General features: G+C 44.7%; 1 protein-coding gene across 11 annotated transcripts in view; it reads right to left on the minus strand.

The window, feature by feature from the left end:
• Positions 1 to 21069, minus strand: part of ARVCF (ARVCF delta catenin family member) — a 738556-nt gene that overhangs the window by 604982 nt on the left and 112505 nt on the right. Inside the window, exon 2 of one of the 11 annotated variants that reach the window (XM_075832479.1) lies at positions 12465 to 12520. The exons of the other annotated variants lie outside the window; for them this stretch is intronic. The gene's annotated coding sequence lies outside the window, so the exon portion shown is untranslated. The remainder of the gene's footprint in view (positions 1 to 12464; positions 12521 to 21069) is intronic. 11 annotated transcript variants of the gene reach the window in all.

Here is a 21069-nt window from a genome sequence, read left to right on the forward strand (position 1 = left end):
TGGGTGACGTCACGCTGTGTGTCTGCAGTGAAAGAAGCTGGGTGGGAACGATGAGAAGTGTATGACGCTGATTTGTCAGCGTCATACACTTCTATTCACAACGCCCAGTTGGTAAAACCAGTACACACGCCCAGTTAGTAAAAACACAATACACGCCCAGTTGGTAAAACGAGAAAACACGCCCAGTTGTCCATTGAAAAGCTCATTTGCATAAATATAAAATTGCTCATAACTTGGGCAAAAATTATCGTTTTTTAAAAAAAAAAACAACTTTCACATTCAATAGGAGATAGGGATTTGATAATCTGGTGACAGAGCCTCTTTAAGAATACACGAGCTGCATCATATAGCACCCCAAAATAGAATAGTGTAAATGCATTATATGTCACCCCAAGCCAAGAAAGATATAGTAGAGATTGAGGGCGTTTAAAGGTGGTCAACTAAAGCATTAGGAGCTGGTGTAGATTTACACTATAATTTACGCTACTTTTCTTCCTCAGGGGTCAATAGTGACCATCGTTTGGATATATAGCCTGGAATGTCAGGTCTCTGTTTCTCTCTGCTGTTTTTGATTGTGGTGGCTCCTTGCCTCATGGATTTAAATGGTAATTATGGGCTTATTTAAACCCCTTATTCCTTCTATTTGTACATTATTTTTATATGCACTTAGATGAGCTTTGGGTAAAAAAAATATTTTTAGATGTGTACACCTCTTAGGCTTAGTTCACACACAGTTTTTTGCAGGTAGAAAAAATTGACCACAAAATTCCTTCAGATTTTTTTCACCTTTTTTGCTGTTTTTTTATCCTGTGTTTTTATCTGCATTTTTATCCCTTTGAATCTAATGCAAAAAACGCGGGGCAAAAAACGGTTCAAAACAAGCGCCGCAGGTTTTTTCTGCCACCCATTGATTTCAATGGGAGGTCAGAGACAGAAATTGCTTGAACAAAGAGCATGCCGCTTTTTTTTCCACAAACAGCCCACAGCCACCCGGGAAAACAACGCCTCTGCCTTCCATTGAAATCAATGGGTAGCGATTTGGGTTATATTTTTTTTCTGCTGTAGTTTCCGCATTAAAATCTGCGAAAAAAGACTGACCTTTATACTTCATATTTGAGAAAACTTTGAGGTGACTCCATCAAATGAATATTGGCCATTGCAGCACAATAAAGGTGTAGTCACACACGGCAGATTTGGTTGTAGAAATTTCTGCGACTGAAAATCCGTTCCAGTCATCTGAATGAGGTTGTTTCTACAGCAGGTGCATGGATTTCTGCAAGTTCCATTGAGGTGAATGGAATGCTTTCCAGTTAGGCAGGGTTCCCACGGGACGGATACGCTGCATAAAAACCACGCAGTGTATCCAACCTGGAACCTGCAATACATTCAGTGTGAAAACCGCACCACATTGAAGTGCGTTTTTTTCGGAAGGAATTTCCGCTGCAGAGAGCAGCGGTAAAAAACTTTCATACTTACGTAAGCCTTTGTTATGGCGATGCTTCTCTCCTGCGCAGTCCGGTCCGGCCTCCCTGGATGACGCTGCAGCCCATGTGACCGCTACAGCCTGTGATTGGCTGCAGCGGTCACATGAGATACAACGTCATCCCAGGAGGCCGGACTGCAGGAAGGAGGAGGGATATATGTTTTTTTTCCCGTAGTTGTGATTTTTGCGGCGTAATCGCTGCGAATACACCGCAGAAGTCGCAAAACACTTGGCTTTCTGTTGCGATTTTTGCATACCCATTGAATTCAATAAGGAAAACCAGCAGCGGAAAATCAACAAAAACGCAGTATAAATTGACGTGCTGCGGAATGAAATTCCACACTGCAGGTCAATTTATTAACATTTACGCTGCGGTTTTTTTCCGCAGCGTGGGCATGAGATTTTCTGAATCTCATCTGCTTTGCTGCTAATGTAAATGCTGCTGAATTTCCGTACAGAATTAGGGCATGTTCAGACGTGGCGGAATTCTGCAGACACTGTCCGATTCAATGCCGCACATAATCTGCGTTGCAGATTCCGTTGCGCCTTTGCCTAAAATGTGAAGTAAAATGCTGCGGATTAGTTGTTGCGGATTCAGGTGAAAAGTACATCCTGCTCTCTTTTAAAACATTCCATCTCAGTCTGGCTATAGACCTCGAAAAACACATAGGCCCAGCCAGAATGATGAAATAACCTGTTCGCGAAAGCAATCCGCAACGCAACGCACATTACATCTGCGGATTTCATTGCAGAATTTTGCAACTCCATTGAAGTCAATGGAGAAATTACGCCACAAGTACGCATCAAGTTTGCAACAGCCAGTGTATGCTGCGGATACCAAATTCCGCACCGCAGCCTATGGTCCGCAGCGGAGTTGTCCGCAACGTTTGCACGAAGATAACTAAAAAGGTGTGGAAACCAATGGACAAACTGTCTGCTGCGGATTTCCAGTGCGGACTGTCTGCAGCGGAATTCCACAGCAATTCCGCCACGTGTGAACATGCCTTTACGTTGCGGAAATACCGCAGAGTTTACGCTACTTGGGAACCCGGCCTTACAGAAAATTTCTGCAACAAAATCTGCCGCTTGCAGACTACACCCTATGTGTATAAATTCTGTCCGTTTTTTTCAGTGATATTTGTGCACTAATCTTTCACTTCCATGGTGCTTGTGTGTACCACTACACGTATTACTATGATCCAATGTAATGTAAAATGTAAAAAAAACAACAATATAAAAAAATTAAGAGAAAACCCTCCCACAAGTTAGAGACAAAAAAGGTACATGACATGGACGCAATTCCCAGGGGTGCTACACGCCTATGCAATAATGCATCCATGTAATCCATAGTGTATATTACCCCACATTTAATTCTTTGGAACCAATTTTTGCCTACCCAGCTGTGCTCCATCTACTATTACATCTACGATAAAAAAAACTTCTGTACACAGATGTGCATCTGTCTGCAGATGCCACATACCAGCTAAGATAATGAGACACAATAAGTGACTAAAACATAATTGGAAGTAGGAAAAAACAACAACAAAACATTGTGGTATGGCATTACATCGCGAAAGCACAGTATCACACGCGAATTTAATATTCCATGCAATTTGGGATTATCATCAAAAATCCAACATTTTTATTGATACACGTCATTTAATACAACCCCATAGAAATACATTACATACAGTACACGCAATATTGCATTATATAATATTTGTAATATTATTATAATGATAATTGTGTATTCTTTATCACCTTGAAGCTCTAGCCCAGGGGTCTCAAACTCGGCCGGGTAAGTGGGCCGCATATAGAAAAAATGGGAAGTTGACGGGCCGCATTACTTTCAAATTTGATACAATACAAAATTATTGTTAATCAATTAGTTATTTGAACTACTATAACACTATATTACTATAATAATACCGCTAGGTTTAAAATTTGAGATATTTCTCCAAGTGCTTATTTCAACAATCCAGCTTTCCAGTTTAAGTGTCGCTAAATGCAGATGCTGCCGCAGAGTCCTCCGTAGATGCTGCCGCAGAGTCCTCCGTAGATGCTGCCGCAGAGTCCTCCGTAGATGCTGCCGCAGAGTCCTCCGCAGATGCTGCCGCAGAGCCCTCCGCAGATGCTGCCGCAGAGTCCTCCGTAGATGCTGCCGCAGAGTCCTCCGTAGATGCTGCCGCAGAGCCCTCCGCAGATGCTGTCGCAGTGTGCCCTCCGTTGATGCTGCTACAGTGTGCCCTCCGTTGATGCTGCCGCAGTGCCCTCCGCAGATGCTGCCACAGTGCCGTCAGGGGCTTGCCTAGAGCTGGCGTCCCGGAGCAGAGCCGCTTCTGGCACTCTGCCTGGGATTCCAGCTCTGCTCCTGACATCACTGTCCATATATAGACAGAGATGTCAGGGGCAACCCCAGAGCTGGAGTCCCGGGCAGAGCGCTAGTAGGCTCTTCCTGGGACTCCAGCTGGGCTCCTGACATCACTGGGACTCCTGCTCTGGGGAAGCCCCTGACATCATTGTCGATGTATGGACAGCGATGTCAGAGGCTTCCCCAGAGTCCTGGAGCAGAGCCGACACCAGCACTCTGCTCTGGACTCCGGCTCTGGGGTAGCCCCAAACATCGCTGTTCATATGTGGACAGCGATGTCAGGGAATTCCACAGAGTCCAGGAGCAGAGCCGACACCAGCGCTCTGCTCCGCTCTGGGGAAGACCCTGACACACTGTCCACATATGGGCAGCGATGTCAGGGAATTCCACAGAGTCCCGGAGCAGAGCCGACACCAGCGCTCTGCTCGGGACTCCGACTCTGGGGAAGCCCCAGACATCGCTGTTCATATGTGGACAGCAATGTCAGGGAATTCCACAGAGTCCAGGAGCAGAGCCGACACCAGCGCTCTGCTCCGCTCTGGGGAAGACCCTGACACACTGTCTATATATGGGCAGCGATGTCAGGGAATTCCACAGAGTCCCGGAGCAGAGCCTGTACTAGCGCTCTGCCCGGGACTCCGGCTCTGGGGAAGCCCCAGACATCGCTGTTCATATGTGGACAGCGATGTCAGGGAATTCCAGAGTCTCGGAGCAGAGCCGATACTAGCGGCTCTGTGTCCCGCGGGCCGCAGATGACAGCCCCAGGGGCCGCATGCGGCCCGCGTGCCGCGTGCTTGAGACCCCTGCTCTAGCCTGTATTGTACCATTCTTAAAAGTTACACTTTGCTATGGACATTTCAGCATCAAGGATCTTATTTACAAATTGATTAAACGGTGAATAATGCCTAAAATGTTAATTTATATCAATCAGTAATGTCAATTATATAAATAAGCTAGCTTATTAAAGGGGTTATCTGACAACAAATCCCAGTTCTCATCCTGTGGCCAGAATATATAGAGTGCCAGAAACAGCCAAATGCAAAGCAGATTTGGGGCTCCTGGTACTCGGCAGCAGTGGGTCATAAAGGTTGCACCCACCCTAACATATTTTTTTGACCTGTCTCATTGACTTGTGATAAAAGAAAAAAAAGACTGTCATTGGACAACCACTTTAAGTCTTATAACAACATTATATAAAGTTTGCTCAGGTCACACAGCAATAGGCGTTTCTATTAGGAGCCCCCAACGATAAGCAGATGTCAATGGACCATGCCCATAATGCATGCACAGCAGGTTCCTTCACATTAAATAAAGCTTTCTTCTAGTTGGTTTGTACTCTGCCCAATAATGGGCACCCTAAATAATGGAAACCCCTGTATTGATCCAGAATGCTCTAAAAAGGGTCTTAACATGGGCTTTTAACCCCTTCGCGCTCAGCGACGTAATAATCCGTCGCGCTAACTGTATCGTTAGCGCTCAGCGACGGATTATTACGTCGCGGGGATAACGGCCATTTCGGCCGTCTTCCCGACACATACAGGAGCTGTGACAGCTGCTGTCTCGTACAGCAGCTGTCACAGCTCCTACAGTGGGGACCGATCGCTGTGTCCCCGCTGATTAACCCCTTAAAAGCCGTGTTCAATAGTGATCACGGCTTTTTAGGGGTTAAGCTACAATCGCCAGCCTGCTACGCGATAGCGGCTGGCGATGGCTACTATGGCAACCGGACACCAAACAATGGCGTCCGGCTCTGCCATCGACGGAAGCCTAGTGGGTCCTGACGAAGTCAGGACCCACTATGCTTGCTGTCAGTGAGTAGCTGACAGTTCTAATACACTGCACTACGCATGTGGTGCAGTGTATTAGAATAGCGATCAGGGCCTCCTGCCCTCATGTCCCCTAGTGGGACAAAGTAATAAAGTTAAAAAAAAGTTAAAAAAAGATGTGTAAAAATAAGAAAATAAAAGTTTTAAAAGTATTAAAAGTAAAAATCCCCCTTTTTCCCTTATCAGTCATTTATTATTAATAAAAATATATAAACAAACAAATAAACTATACATAATTGGTATCGCCGCGTCCGTAACGACCTGAACTACAAAATTATTTCGTTATTTATCCCGCGCGGTGAACGCCGTAAAAGAAAAGAATAATAAACCGTACCACAATCACAATTGTTTGGTCACTTCACCTCCCCAAAAATTGAATAAAAAGAGATCAAAAAGTCGCATGTCCCTAAAAATGGTACTGATAGAAACTACAGTTCGTTACGCAAAAACTAAGTCCTCGCACGGCTTTATTGATGGAAAAATAAAACCGTTATGGCTCTTAGAATAAGGCAACACAAAAAGTGAATGATTGTTTACAAAACGTATTTTATTGTGCAAACGCCATAAGACATTAAAAAAAACTAAAAACATCTGGTATCGCCGTAATCGTATCGCCCCGCAGAATAAAGTGAATATGTCATTTATAGCGCACGGTGCACGCTGTAAAAAAAATTGATTAAAAAAACAATAGTAGAATTGCTGTTTTTTAGTCAACACGCCACCTAAAAATAGAATAAAAACTGATCAAAAAGCCGCATGCATGACATGAAAACTGCAATGGATTCCTCAAGGGGTCTAGTTTTCAAAATGGGGTCACTTTTGGTGGTTTTCCACTGTTTTGGCAGCACAAGACCTCTTCAAACCGGACATGGTGCCTAATAAAAAGGATGCCTCAAAATCCACTGGGTGCTCCTTTGCTTCTGAGGCCGGTGCTTCAGTCCATTACCGCACTAGGGCCACATGTGGGATATTTCTCAAAACTGCAGAATCTGGGCAATAAGTATTAAGTTGCGTTTCTCTGGTAAAACCTTTTGTGTTATAAAAAAAATGGTATAAAGAGGATTTTCTGACAAAATTTTTTTTTTAATTTCACCTCTACTTTGCTCTAAATTCCTGTGAAACACCTAAAGGGTTCATAAACTTTCTAAATGCTGCTGTGAATACTTTGAGGGGTCTAGTTTCTAAAATGGGGTGTTTCATAGGGGTTTCTAATATATAGGTCCATCAAAGCAACTTCAGAACTGAACCGGAACCTAAAAAAAAAAAAAAAATCAGGCAATACTTCGCTTCTTACATTATACTGATAATGAGCCGTGCCCACCCCGAGATGACCCCATTTTTGACCATTTGTATAAACGGAGACCCCTATTAGACCGTTTCAGTGCCCGATTTTCCCAAGCATTCACCCCAAAGAAGTGTATTTCTATTGATGAGTGCTTGGTGGATTTTAAAGGGAGGCTTCAATTCCGCGAGTACCTGCCGGGTAAGAAGGCAAGGTATGGCGTGAAGATGTATGAGCTGTGCGAGAGTGTATCAGGGTATACCTACAAATGTAGGATATATGAAGGGAAGGACACCAGTATTCAGCCCCCAGAATGCCCCCCGAATGCCCCCCCTTACTGGGAGTTAATGCAAAAATTGTGTGGGATTTGGTGCATCCACTGCTGGACCAGGGTTACCAACTCTACCTGGATAATTTTTATACCGGCGTCCCACTCTTCAACTGCCTCGCTTCCAGTCCTGTGGCATGCGGCACTGCTAGAAGAAATCTGAGAGGCCTCCCTAAGACACTGCAGGGCAAACAAGAAGGGGTGAGCGCAGAGCACATTCTAGCAGCAACATATTGTGTGTCAAGTACAAGGACAAGAGAGATGTCACACCAGTACCCATGTACCTGTACGAGGTACCAGTACAGAGACCCCTAAACCAGACTGCATCCTGGACTACAATAGGTACATGGGAGGGGTGGACTTGTCAGATCAAGTCCCGAAGCCCTACAGCGCCATGCGGTGTGGTATAAGAAGCTGGCCGGGCACATCATACAGATGGCATTGTACAATGTGTACGTGCTACGTCGATGTACAGGCCAGAGGGGAACTTTCCTGGAATTTCAAGAGGTGATTATCAAGAACCTAATCTTTAGGGACCAGGAACGGGGGGGCACCCAGTACTTCTGGAAGCGAGGCCACACGCATCGTACCAGGGCAACACTTTCCAGGAGAAGTTCCCCAAACTGGCAAGAAGGGAAAAAGTCAAAAGAGGTGCAAAGTCTGCTATAAGAGGGGTATAAGGGAGGACACAATATATCAATGTAACGCGTGTCCCGAAAAACCTGAGCTCTGTATGAAAGAGTGGTTTAAAATTGATCATACATCCCTTGTTTTATAATTTACCCCAATTCTACTTACCCTGATGCACTCCGCACAGCTAATTCCCCCTCGTCTTTCCCCTCTGAGCCCTGCTGTGTGCCCAGGCAGCTGATAACAGCCACATGTAGGGTATTGCCATACCCGGGAGAACCCACATTACAGTTTATGGGGTGTATCTCTCCGGTCAAAATGCTCACTACACCTCTAGATGAATGCCTTAAGGGTGTAATTTTTAAAACGGGGTCACTTCTTGCGGGTTTCAACTGTACTGGTACCTCAGGGGCTTCTGCACACATGACTTTGCACGAGAAAATCCCCAGTAGGCCAAATGGTGGTCCTTTCGTTCTGAGCCCTCCCATGGGCCCAAACGTCAGTTTATCACCACAAAAGGGGTATTGCTGCACTCAGGACAAATTGCGCAACAGAATGGGGTATTTTATTTCTTGTGAAAATAAGAAATTTTCAGCCAAAACGACATATTATTGGAAAAAATTAATTTTGTTTTAATTCCAAGCCCAATTCAAATAAGTTCTGTGAAAAAACTATGGGGTCAAAATGGTCACAACACCCATAAATGAATTCCTTGAGGGGTGTAGTTTCCAAAATGGGGTCACTTCTGGTGGTTTTCTATTGCTTTGATACCTCTGGGGCTCTGCAAATGCGACATGGCACCCGAAAACCAAACCAGCAAAATCTGTACTCCAACAAACACATAGCGCTCCTTTCCTTCTGAGCCCTCCCATGGGCCCAAACAGCAGTTTATCATCACAAATGGGGTATTGCCGCACTCAGGACAAATTGGGCAACAAAATGTAGTATTTTATTTCTTGTGAAAATAAGAATTTTTGAGCTAAAACGACATATTATTGGAAAAAATATATTTTTTTTAATTCCCAGCCCAATTCAAATAAGTTCTGTGAAGAAACTATGGAGTCTAAATGGTCACAACACCCATAAATGAATTCCTTGAGGGGTGTAGTTTCCAAAATGGGGTCACTTCTGTGGGTTTCCATTGCTTTGATACCTCTGGGGCTCTGCAAATGCGACATGGCACCCGAAAACCAATCCAGCAAAATCTGCACTCCAAAGAACACACAGCGCTACTTCACTTCTGAGGCCTCCCATGGGCCCAAACTGCAGTTTATCGCCACAAATGGGGTATTGCTGCACTCAGGAGAAATTGGGCAACAAAATGGGGTATTTTGTTCCCTGTGAAAATAAGAAATTTTGATAAAAAATTACATCTTATTGGAAAAAATGTAATTTTTTTCATTTCACAGCCCAATTCAAATAGGTGCTGTGAAAAAACTGTGCGGTCAAAATTGTAACAACAACCATATTTGAATTCCTTGAGGGGTGTAGTTTCCAAAATGGGGTCACTTCTGTGGGTTTTCATTGCTTTGTTACCTCTGGGGCTCTGCAAATGCAACATGGCACCCGAAAACCAATCCAGCAAAATCTGGACTCAACCAAACACACAGGGCTCCTTTCATTCTGAGCCCTCCCATGGGCCCAAACGGCAGTTTATCACCACAAATGGGGTATTGCCGCACTAAGGACAAATTGGGAAACAAAATGGGGTATTTTGTTCCCTGTGAAAATAATAAATTTTGATCACAAATGACATCTTATTGGAAAAAATGACATTTTTTTAATTTCACAGCCCAATTCAAATAGGTGCTGTGAAAAAACTGTGCGGTCAAAATGGTAACAACAACCATAAATGAATTCCTTGAGGGGTGTAGTTTCCAAAATGGGGTCACTATTTGGGGATTCCTACTGTTTTGGCACCTCAACACCTCTTCAAACCTGGCATGCTACCTAAAATATATTCTAATAAAAAAAGAGGACTCAAAAGGCACTAGGTGCTTCTTTGCTTCTAGGGCTTGTGTTTTAGTCCACGAGCGCAGTAGAGCCACATGTGGGACATTTCTAAAAACTGCAGAATCTGGACAATACATATTTAGTAGTGTTTCTCTGGTAAAACCCTCTGTGTTACAGAAAAAAAATGAATAAAATTGAAATTCAGCAAGAAAAATGAAATTTGCAAATTTCACCTCAATTTTGCTTTAATTCTTGTGAAATGCCTGAAGGGTTAAAAAACTTTCTAAATGCTGTTTTGAATACTTTGAGGGGTCTAGTTTTTAAAATGGGGTGTTTTATCAGGGTTTCTAATACATAGGCCCCTCAAAGCCTCTTCAGAACTGAAGAAGTACCTTAAAAAAAAGGATTTTGAAATTTTCTTACAAATATGAGAAATTGCTGTTTATGTTCTAAGCCTTGTAACGTCCAAGAAAAATAAAAGAATGTTCAAAAAACGATGCCAATCTAAAGAAGACTTATAGGAAGTGTGAACTAGTAACTATTTTGGGTGGTATAGCCGTCTGTTTTACAAGCAGATGCATTAAAATTCTGAAAAATGCTATTTTTTCCAAATTTTCACTAAATTTTGCAATTTTTCACCAATAAACACTGAATATATCGACCAAATTTTACCACGAATATGAAGCCCAATGTGTCACGAGAAAACAATCTCAGAATCGCTTGGATAGGTTTAAGCATTTCGACGTTATTACCACATAAAGTGAAATATGTCAGATTTGAAAAATGGGCTCTGAGCCTTAAGGCCAAAACTAGGCTGCGTCCTTAAGGGGTTAATATCCCATCACACATACATACAGTAAAAATACACCCACACTTATTATATCTTAATCTAAGTGGAAAAAAAAAGTACTATTCTAATGTTCTGTGGATTAGGCTGCACTTATTTGCTGGCAGACTCCAATGTGGATAGACATACATTTTAAAACAAGCTCTTACGCTGGGTTCACATTGTGATTTTTTGTTGCATTTTCAAAAGCTGCCAAAAGAAACTGAAAAACACGCATGCGACTACAATATTGCTTCCATCAAAACGACGGAACCCTTGCACAACGGAGACAAACGGAAACCATTGGCACTGGTTTCCGTTTGTTTCAGTCAGGGTTCCGTTCTGACAGGAAGCTCCGACGGAATGCCAGAACGGAGCCCTGACGCAGATCTGAATGAAGCCTAACTCACACATGTACAAAAAATAAAAAAAGTGTTTTTTTTAAATAACGTTTTTAATAAACAAATAATACAAAAAATAATAATAGATATACATATTTGGTATCCTAATCATAATAACCCATACTATACTGCTAATGTGTTATTTTTGGTAAATGGCAGAGTTGCTTTTTTCTGAATTCCGCCATTATAAGGGCATGTTCACACAGAGCGGATACACTGTGTAAAAGTACAAAGTGTATCTGCCCTGGACGGCGCAGTGAATTCCAACCCCCAAAAAAACGCAACAAATTGTAATGCAGTTTTTCGGCCGGAATATCCGCTGCGTAAAACAGCACATAAGAAAGTCTATACTTATCCGTAGCCATGGCGACATGTCCCTCTGACAACTTGCAACCCGGCCTCTTGGGATGACGTTTCATCCCATATGACCGATGCAGCCTGTGATTGGCTGCAGCAGTCACATGGGATGAAACGTCATACCTGGAGGCCGGGCTGGACGCATAAGCAGAGAGATCTGGGTAAGTGTAAGCTGCAGCTTTTCCTGATTTATTTGTTGCGGGTTTTACCTCTGACCACTATCGAATTCAAAGGGGAAAACCCACAACAGAAAACCAGCAATTCCGCAGCATAAATTGACATGATGTATATTAAAAAACCGAACCGCAGGTGAATTTATAAACGGTTGTTCGGCTGTTTTATTTGTTCAAATCTCATCTACTTTGCTGCTACTGTATTACGCTGCAGCTTTTCCGCAATGAAATCCGTTGCTGAAAATCCGCAGTATTTATGCTACGTGTAGACTTACCCTAAAAGCCAACGTTAAATGATATGTATCACAAAATAATCCCTGAAATAACTACAACAAATCCTGCAAAAAAAAAAATTATGGTCATAGACCTGCAGACAAAAATGGATTGGTCCTTACGGGGTTAGTAAAAAAAGACCCTTAATAGCAGAGTAAACCTCAAAAATGGAAAGTTGCGGATTTTGGACTATACAGTATAGAACACATGCTTATCTATGTCCACTTTGCTTATGTTGTGTATGAACAAATGAAACAAACTTTGAAGCGTGCAGGTAAGAACTAGCGCTGACAAATAAGTGATATTTCATTGCTTTCTGTCCCAGAACTACAGAAAAAAGGCTTCATCTCTCATAAGACTGAGGCTAGAATGAAATGATTTTGTGTACTGAAAAATATCCAAGCAATGAAACTTTGCTTCCTCTGGGTTTATAACTCAAGCCAGGAAGGAGTATTGCAATATACTGATTTAAATGAAAAGCTGGAAAGACATTTGGAACAGTATAATATTTAGATAATAAACTTTGCAGTGTAAAAAGATCAAAAAATACTCAGAACTCACCAATAAAAATGGTATCAACAAAAGTAATCTTCTGCCATAGCCAATACATAGAAATTCTTTAAATGAAGAAGAGAGAGAAGAAAAGAGCAGTGATGTATTGATTTGTGACTTACAATGCACAGCTTAGCCAATAGAATGCTATATACACAGCAAGTCCATATACAATGCTGCCTGGGCTTTCATGTGTAAAGAAATATTCATATACCCGTGGTTCATGTGTAAAGAAATATTCATATACCCGTGGTCCCCCAGACCAAATTCAATCTTTAAAGTACATAATCCAATTTTTTTAATTTAAAACTCCTAATGTAATCTGTCCACCACTCTTGCAAAACTGCACAAGTGTTCTATTTATAGAGCTGGGTTCACACCTGTGTTCCGCTTTCCATTGTTCTGCTCTGTCATAGGAGCAAAACAACAAAAAACTAAAGTGCCAGATTTTTTTCTGCTGTGGATTTTCAGTATTCTGCACAGATATATTCCTGAGCTTGTGGATGGGGTATAAATACCCCATAAACCTGCATTGCCAGCGGAATTCTGATAGGATTTAGGCACGGAATCAGCGCCTAAATAATGACTCAATCCTGAATGTGTGAACATGGCCGAACATTTTGTAAGCAAAGCTTGTGAATAGGGTATTTTATACTCACAGGAAAATATCTTTGTGGAATAATAATTGCGTTGCTGATTTTAAAATCTGCAACACGTTAATAATTTCCGCGGATTCTGCATAGAAAAGCAGCGGATAAGCTCCATTGAATAATAAAGAGCTTATCCTGCCCGCGGATCTGCTGGCCAATCTGTGACAGAAATCTGACTGTCAGATGCAGATTTTTCTAAATTCCGCAGGCTATGCCGTGTGAACATAGCCTTTAACTGACAATACTAGCCAGCAGATTATCCTATTTATACACTATACCTAATCTATAATCTGAACACCTTATCATTTTTATTTTATGTTTAATAGTACCTCCTGAACTCTACAAAATGCATTGTTCAGATCTTACTAGGGTGAGGCAGAGGGCATAAAATAGAACCAAACAGCAAAAGAAAGCCCCTCCCTTTCTACCGCATAATAAAAAGAAACAGTCTTAGGCCTCATTTACACGAGCGTGTGCGTTTTGCGCGCAAAAAAAAACGCTGCGTATTGCGCGCGTTGGCATTGTGTTTGCACTGCGTATACGCAGCGTTGTTGCATTTTAAACGCGTGAACGACCAGCGTTTGCAACGCACGTAAAAAACGCAGAGGGGATTAATGCGAGGCCAGCCTACAAATAGGCCAGCTGGCCCAACCCATGCTTGCTGGGAAAAGCCGGTTTTGCACCTTAATTTCCGCCTCTGCTGAAACCCCAGTGTGTGTTTCTCCATTGAAGTTGTAATTGGCTTTGCACAGCACACTTATGCCTTCTCAGTCGCTGGCACGTGTGCTTCTTGCCTGGATGATCTCGCGTCGTTTTGGGGAGCGTTGACCCATGCTGCAGCACCAGACGCGTGGAAGATGTCGCATTTGGGTTCATCCACTTGTGGCCCAACGTACGACGAAAAGGCCATTTCCATAGCCTGTATGAGGACTTACAATGGCATCCTGAAAAATTTAGAGCGTTCTGCCGCATGTCTGTGGGCACATTTGACCTTCTGCTTGAGCAGATTCGCTCTGGTCTGACCTACAAGAATACCAACATGAGACGCTGCATTTCGCCAGAGGAACGTCTGCTTGTGACCTTGAGGTATGTGTGCAGTTGCTATTACTTAGTCAATGACGCTGTCTGTTTTACCAGCCCCCCCTAACATGTGTTGTGGCTTTCTTTTTCTTTCTCTTTGATTTCTAGATTTCTGGCCACAGGCAATAGTTATCATTCGTTACATTTTGAATTTCTTTTGGGAGTGACCACCATTTCGTTCATTGTCACATCCACCTGTGTCGTGTTGTGGCAGAGGTTAAAGACCACGGTCATGCCTCAGCCCACGACAGAACAGTGGCTAAGAATTTCAGAGGGATTTCTTAGAGCAAGTGAATTTCCAAATTGCATTGATGCCCTAGACGGCAAACACATTCGTGTGAGAAAGCCCCCACGCAGTGGCTCGCAATACTATAACTACAAGCAGTTTTTTTCGATGGTATTGTTGGCCTTGGCGGACACGAATTATTGTTTCACTATTGTTGACATCGGCTCGTATGGAAGCTCGGCAGATGCCCGCATTTTCCGTTCATCAAGAATGGGGAAACGACTTGTGAATAATCGACTGGCGGTGCCGGAACCTTCCATCCTCCCTGGCTCCATCGGACCCCCAATCCCGTATGTCATCGTGGCGGATGAGGGGTTTGCCCTGACAAGGCAAGTCATGCGTCCTTTTGCAAGAAGGGGCTTGGATGACCGTCGGCGCATGTTCAATCTCCGCCTAGGCCGAGCTCGTTGATGTGTGGAATGTGCCTTTGGCATTATGTTGAACAGGTGGCGTGTCTTTCTGACGACAATGCAATTGTCCATGCAGAATGTGACACATGTTATACAAGCGTGTGTCGTTCTGCATAACTTCTGCCGCATTAATGATGCTACCTTTGATGCAGAATATATCCTAACACATGCAGGCACCAGCCACACTGTCCCGGTTATTCCTCTCGGCCGATCTCTCTCATCCGGCCTTCGAGTGCGGGATACTTTGGCGGCATATTTCGAGTGCCCATCACGAGCCGCACCGTGGGGGCGTGATGACCTTTGAAGGGTTGTCTGTTGTTTGGAGGCTTCACTACACACGTCACATGTGGCCAGGGTTTTTTTCAGTTTTTTGGGTTCGTGTTGGGTTAGGGACTCGCAAAACATGAGGACCCTTGGCGCGGGTTGCGAGCTTACATCTGTCGGGGTTTGATCAGGACATTTGGCAACATGCTTTCTGGAGATAGAATGATGGTCGGCCAAAAGTTAGGCAAGTCCAATTGCAAGTGTACTTAGTGTGCTTCGGGTCCCATGACAGCACCCAAACGTTCTCACCTGTTGCAAACAATGTCAAACCCCGATAGCTGAACTAAAACCTCATAACACGTGTGCATGCATTGGGGCCAAAGGCCAGAAGTGTGTGAGGGTATAGACAAAAGAAATGTGGGGCAAAGATTGTGTTGAGGGGTGTGAAATAAAAACAACACAGAATCGAAACAATGAACATCCATGTGTTTGTATTTCACACTACAGAAACATGGTGTGGACAGTAAAATAAACAAACACATTGTATAATAAAAAGAACACCAACATGGTGTAACCAACATTAGAGGACGAGTTGCCATCCCGTAAAACAAATTGGCCGCCAACACACTCACAGGTGTTGGTAGTGGTGGCCCGGGGAGGAATACGCGGGCATTTCAGCACCACTATGCTGGACCTGGAGCTGCGGAGGTTGTTCCTCGCCAGCATAGTGGTGCTGATGTTGTCCGTGGTACGTTGGGGCAGGGAAGTGGGGAGCCATAGGGCGCATATAGGGGTGCGGCCTTGCCATCTGTGTGGCTTGATGGTATGTTGCCGGCAATTGGGGCGTGGTGGCCGGCATAGCAAATCCGCGCCACTGCTCTATGGCCATGAAGCAGTGGTTTGGATTGTGGGGGGGTGTGGAGGCGTCGATCAAGGTTATGATTGACGCTTGTAGCCGGGTTATGCGATCCATAGGGACCAGGCGGAGTAGGGGAACTATGCTGCGGCCAAAGAAGTCGTTGCCGTCCTCATCCGCGGCTCAGCTCAGAAATTCCAGCACCCGGCTATCAACTTGGACACCGGCGGAGGGCTGTGGAGCACGGCGCCGGCGAGTTGTGGTACGCACGGGGCGCTCCTCAGCCGGAGAGGCGACGGCCCGTGCAGACTGGACAGGGGCGGGGTCCAGGGGTGTCGGCTCCGGGCTAAGGGGCAGGACATGGGCAGCAGGAGGTTGCGGCAGAGACTCGCCGATGTCCGTGTCCTCAGCTGTGTCCTCCAAATTGTCGGTGGTTCTATAATGGGAAAACTGCGTTAGAACAGAATATCAAACAATACCCACAACAACACGATGGCAAACAGGACATGGGCGAACACTCATTAGACACATGCAAAAGCACAATCTCTTACGTGCGCATCTCCATAATGTCCTTCAAGAACATCAATTGTTTGGTATACATGTAGGGGCGCTTACGCGAGCCCCCATCTCCGCTGCGTCCCTTTTCCCCCATTTCTCTCCTGAATTGGTCACGGCAGCTCCGCCACTGTAATGGCAGGAAGGAGGTGAAGGGAAAGTGAGCCCTAATCTACCCACCGCCCTGTCCCTGCCTACTTGCAACGACCCGCCCTAGGCGACGAGGTACAACTGGGCGGCGGTCCCTACGCTGTCTAAGTGCACAGGAAAACAAACAGGGAACACGCAAAGGAAGGGGCAGTAGCCACGGAACGCCACGAGGAAACGGAGCGGCGAACGCACAGTCAGGACCAGGACGAAGTGAGTACACCCAAGCGGGCAAGGAGACAGAAGCAAGCCAGGGGCAAAGCAAGCAGGTCAAGCAGAACTGCAGCAAGGCAGAAGCACGGCAGAAGCAGGCTGGAGCAAGCAGCAGTGGGGCCAGGAATCCAAAAGAATTACAAGCACTGAGGGAGATAACAGGGCAGGTAATAAAGGACAGGGGGCGGAGCTAACTCCGACAGACCAGGCCGCGATAGGCTCTCCCACTCCTGAGCCTGCCACCCTGGTTGGTGGGAGATGGTGTCAGTCGAACAGGTCTGGCCTCAGGTGTGGATTGATTAATCCCAGGAGTATACCTAGATGAAGTACCTGGCAGATCCCTAACAGCCACCGTGTTTTTAGATCTTGGACTGTTGGAGGAAAAACAAATATAACGCCATAAGAACTCTGCCCTCTCACTAAAATGAGGGGCCCTACCCTGCCAATGACATGGTACACGGTGATGCGCCTGCTCCACAAAAGGTCATTGGGCAATTGCGCGGAAGACACATACAGGGCCACAGTTCTTCAATAGGGATGCATTGCAGGAAAAAACATGGTACTCACCCAACCGACTGCGGTCCCGGGTTCGGCCACTCTCCCATTCCTCTCCAAAAAGCTCCTTTGCTACCTCCTCCCAGGCGTCCTCATTGACCGTGCAGTCGTGGTACGCCTCCGCGCGAGTGTCCTAAATAGCCCCATGGCCCTGGACCAGGGTGATGAGGCGCTCTACGTCAATCCCACGCGGCATGGCAGCAGATCTCAGTGGAGTGTAATTTCTCAGACAACAGGCTTGCCAACTCGCAGTGAAAACGCAAGCACTTCCTGGTTTTTGTTTGCTTTGTCCAGCTTTATAAACTCTTTTACATGGACAGAACAAGTGATGCGTGAAATTCGCGCATGCAATGCAGGAGCATCCGTGTGCCATGCGTGGTTTTCACGCACCCATTGACTTCAATGTGTGCGTGATGCGCGAGAAACGCACGATTTTAGAACATGTTGTGAGTTTTACGCAACGCACTCGCGCTGCGCAAAAAACACGTACTGTCTGCACTGTCCCATAGAGTAATATAGGTGCGTACGTCACGCGTGAAAAGCACGCGCGGCGCACGCACGTATATTACGCTCGTGTAAATGAGGCCTTAGGCTTCGTTCACATCTGCGTTGGGGTCCCGTTCTGACGGGTGCACAACAGAGACGAACGGAAACCATGGGCACCGGATCCATCACCATTTAAATCAATGGTGATGGAAACGGAAACCTCTGGTTTCCGTTTGTGTCAGTTTGTGTCTGTTCAGGGTCCCGTTCTGACGGAAAGCTCAGACGAAACGTCAGAACGGGACTCCAATGCAGATGTGAACGAAACCTTAAGCACATGCATGCTAACTTACTGCTGGTCCTGCAGGGTGGTTCTCATTTTGCTGGTCCTGCAGGGTGGTTCTCATTTTGCTGGTCCTGCAGGGTGGTTCTCATTTTGCTGGTCCTGCAGAGTGGTGATACCACAGTCTACTTTTGACATGGCTATAATACATTGTCAATGGAAGTAACCATAGGTCATATGGCTCATGCACACTACCATAGTGGTGTGCACGGCCTGTGATTTGCGGCTCGGACGGGCGCGGAGTGTCATTCGCAGGCCGCCCGCTAATCACGGCCCGTGCACATGGCTGTGTACATTAATTTAATTGAGCCTGTTCCGCAAAATGCGGCCGTAATAACACATGTCCTATCTTTTTGCGGTCCAGGATCCCGGCGCAATGCTGGACCGTGGAAATCACGGTCGTGTGCATGGGCCCATAGAAATTAATTGCAGCCGCAATTTACCTGCAGATTGCGGGTGAATTGCGGCCACAAAAACACGTTTGTGTGCATGAAGCCTTAATGTTCACTCCTGACACTATTTTATTGGGCAAGCCAAAAGGACTTGTGGCAAATCGTCAGAATTTCCTTTTGCTTTTACTTTTCCGCCCCTCCACAATCTGGTTTTGTGTAGCTAAAATAAATATCAAGAAAGAATGAAGACAGCTTAGAATTACAAAATATAGGTTTGCAGCTAACCACTAGTTTGTGTAGGATGCCAAGTAAATTATGCTTCCAGGCTCAATAGAGAAAATAACTCAGGTAAAACGTACAATCTTTATTTTTCAAATCCAAAACTTGGCTACCGCCTTTCATTCTTTAGCTTATTTATGTTTTGTGGATTTTTGCAAAGTGTTATTATTGGTTGTCATTCTGTGATGGGGGGTTGTAAGAATGTGACTACCATGGGTCAGTTTAGATATTAAAGACATTTTACAAAATGAAGAAAAATAAATAAAGGTTACACACTGCTAAAGAAAAACTCCAGTCATGACATATTTTTACACTGATTATGACCCTATACAGGGGGGCACAACCTATGGTGAAGGTGCGCATGCATCCCACCATGCTCTTTTTTGCGACCCCCAACCATCAAGACATACACTTGCATGTCTCCGCCTCAATAGTTCAAAAAGACAAATCAGTCAAAAGACAGCCTCATCCTTCTGATGCAAATAACTGAGTGCCATCATTAGAGGGTAGGTCTATTCTCTTTCCTGCACTGATCATAGATAGCAGTGCAGGCCCATGTAAGCGCCCTCTGTTGGTTGCTGACATGTATCTTTCATGTCAGGGAGAAGAGAAGACGCAAAGCAGACCTTGCACTACTAAGGCTGGGTTCACATGACCTATTTTCAGGCATAAACGAGGTGTATTATGCCTCGATTTACGCCTGAAAATAGGGCTACAATACGTCGGCAAACATCTGCCCATTCATTTGAATGGGTTTGCCGACGTACTGTTATTTACGCGTCGTCGTTTGACAGCTGTCAAACGACGACGCGTAAGTTGACTGCCTCGGCAAAGAAGTGCAGGGCACTTCTTTGAAACGTAATTTGAGCCGTTCTTCATTGAAGTCAATGAAGAGCAGCTCAAGATTTACGAGCGTCACAGACGCCTCGCATAATGCGAGGAGGAGCTTTTACGTCCGAAACGAGGCAGCTGTTTTCTCCTGAAAACAGTCTGTCTTTTCAGACGTAAAAGCCTCTCATCGTGTGCACATACCCCAAGGGTGCAATGTGTGGCTGGCACCATTATGGAGGAACTCTGTGGCTGGCATTTGGTATGGGATCTCTACGTGGTTGGCACTAATGAGGGGCACTATGTGTTTCACACTTATAGGGTGCACTGTATGACTGGCACTACAGGGGGAGGGACTGTGGTGCTGTATGAGTTCTATTTTAAGCAACTTAAAGGAACACTCCAGGCAAAACTGTTACTGTGTTCTGTATAGTGCAGGCCTGAGTGGGCAATTACTGGTGCAAGACTTCTCTCTTTGGTGCTCTTTGAATCCCTGTGTCATGCAACACCCATTCAGGCATTACACATTGTCTCAATGTTAACCAGAGTGATCTTTTAAAGAAATATATTATACTGTATATACACTAGTCCTTCTCAATGAATTAGGATATAATCAAAACGTTAATTTATTTCAGTAATTCAATTCAAAAAATGAAACTCATATATTATATAGATTCATTACACACAGAGTGATCTATTTCCAGCATTTTTTTCTTTTAATGTTGATGGTTATGGTGTGCAGTTAATGAAAACCCAAAATGTAGTCTCTCAGAAAATTAGAAAATTATATAAGCCCAATTTCAAACATGATTTTTAATACCAAAATGTTGGCCTACTGAAAAGTATGTACAGTATATGCCCTCAATACTTGGTTGGGGCTCCTTTTGCATGAATTACTTCATCAATGTGGCGTGGCACAGGGGCGATCAGCCTTTGCCACTGCTGAGGTGTTATGGAAGCCCAGGTTGCTTTGATAGCGTCCTTCAGCTCGTCTGTATTGTTGGGTCTGGTATCTCTCATCTTCCTCTTGACAATACCCCATAGATTCTCTATGGGGTTTAGGTCAGGCGAGTTTGCTGGCCAATCAAGCGCAGTGATACTGTGGTTATTACACCAGGTATTGGTACTTTTGGCAGTGTGGGCAGGTGCCAAGTCCTGCTGGAAAATGACATCAGCATCTCCATCAAGATTGTCAGCAGAGGAAAGCATAAAGTGCTCGAAAATTTCCTGGTAGACGGCTGCGCTGACTCTGGACTAGATATAACAAGTTTTT

The sequence above is a fragment of the Rhinoderma darwinii genome, chromosome 1, assembly GCF_050947455.1.
Source record: "Rhinoderma darwinii isolate aRhiDar2 chromosome 1, aRhiDar2.hap1, whole genome shotgun sequence".
Classification (NCBI taxonomy): Eukaryota; Metazoa; Chordata; class Amphibia; order Anura; family Rhinodermatidae; genus Rhinoderma; species Rhinoderma darwinii.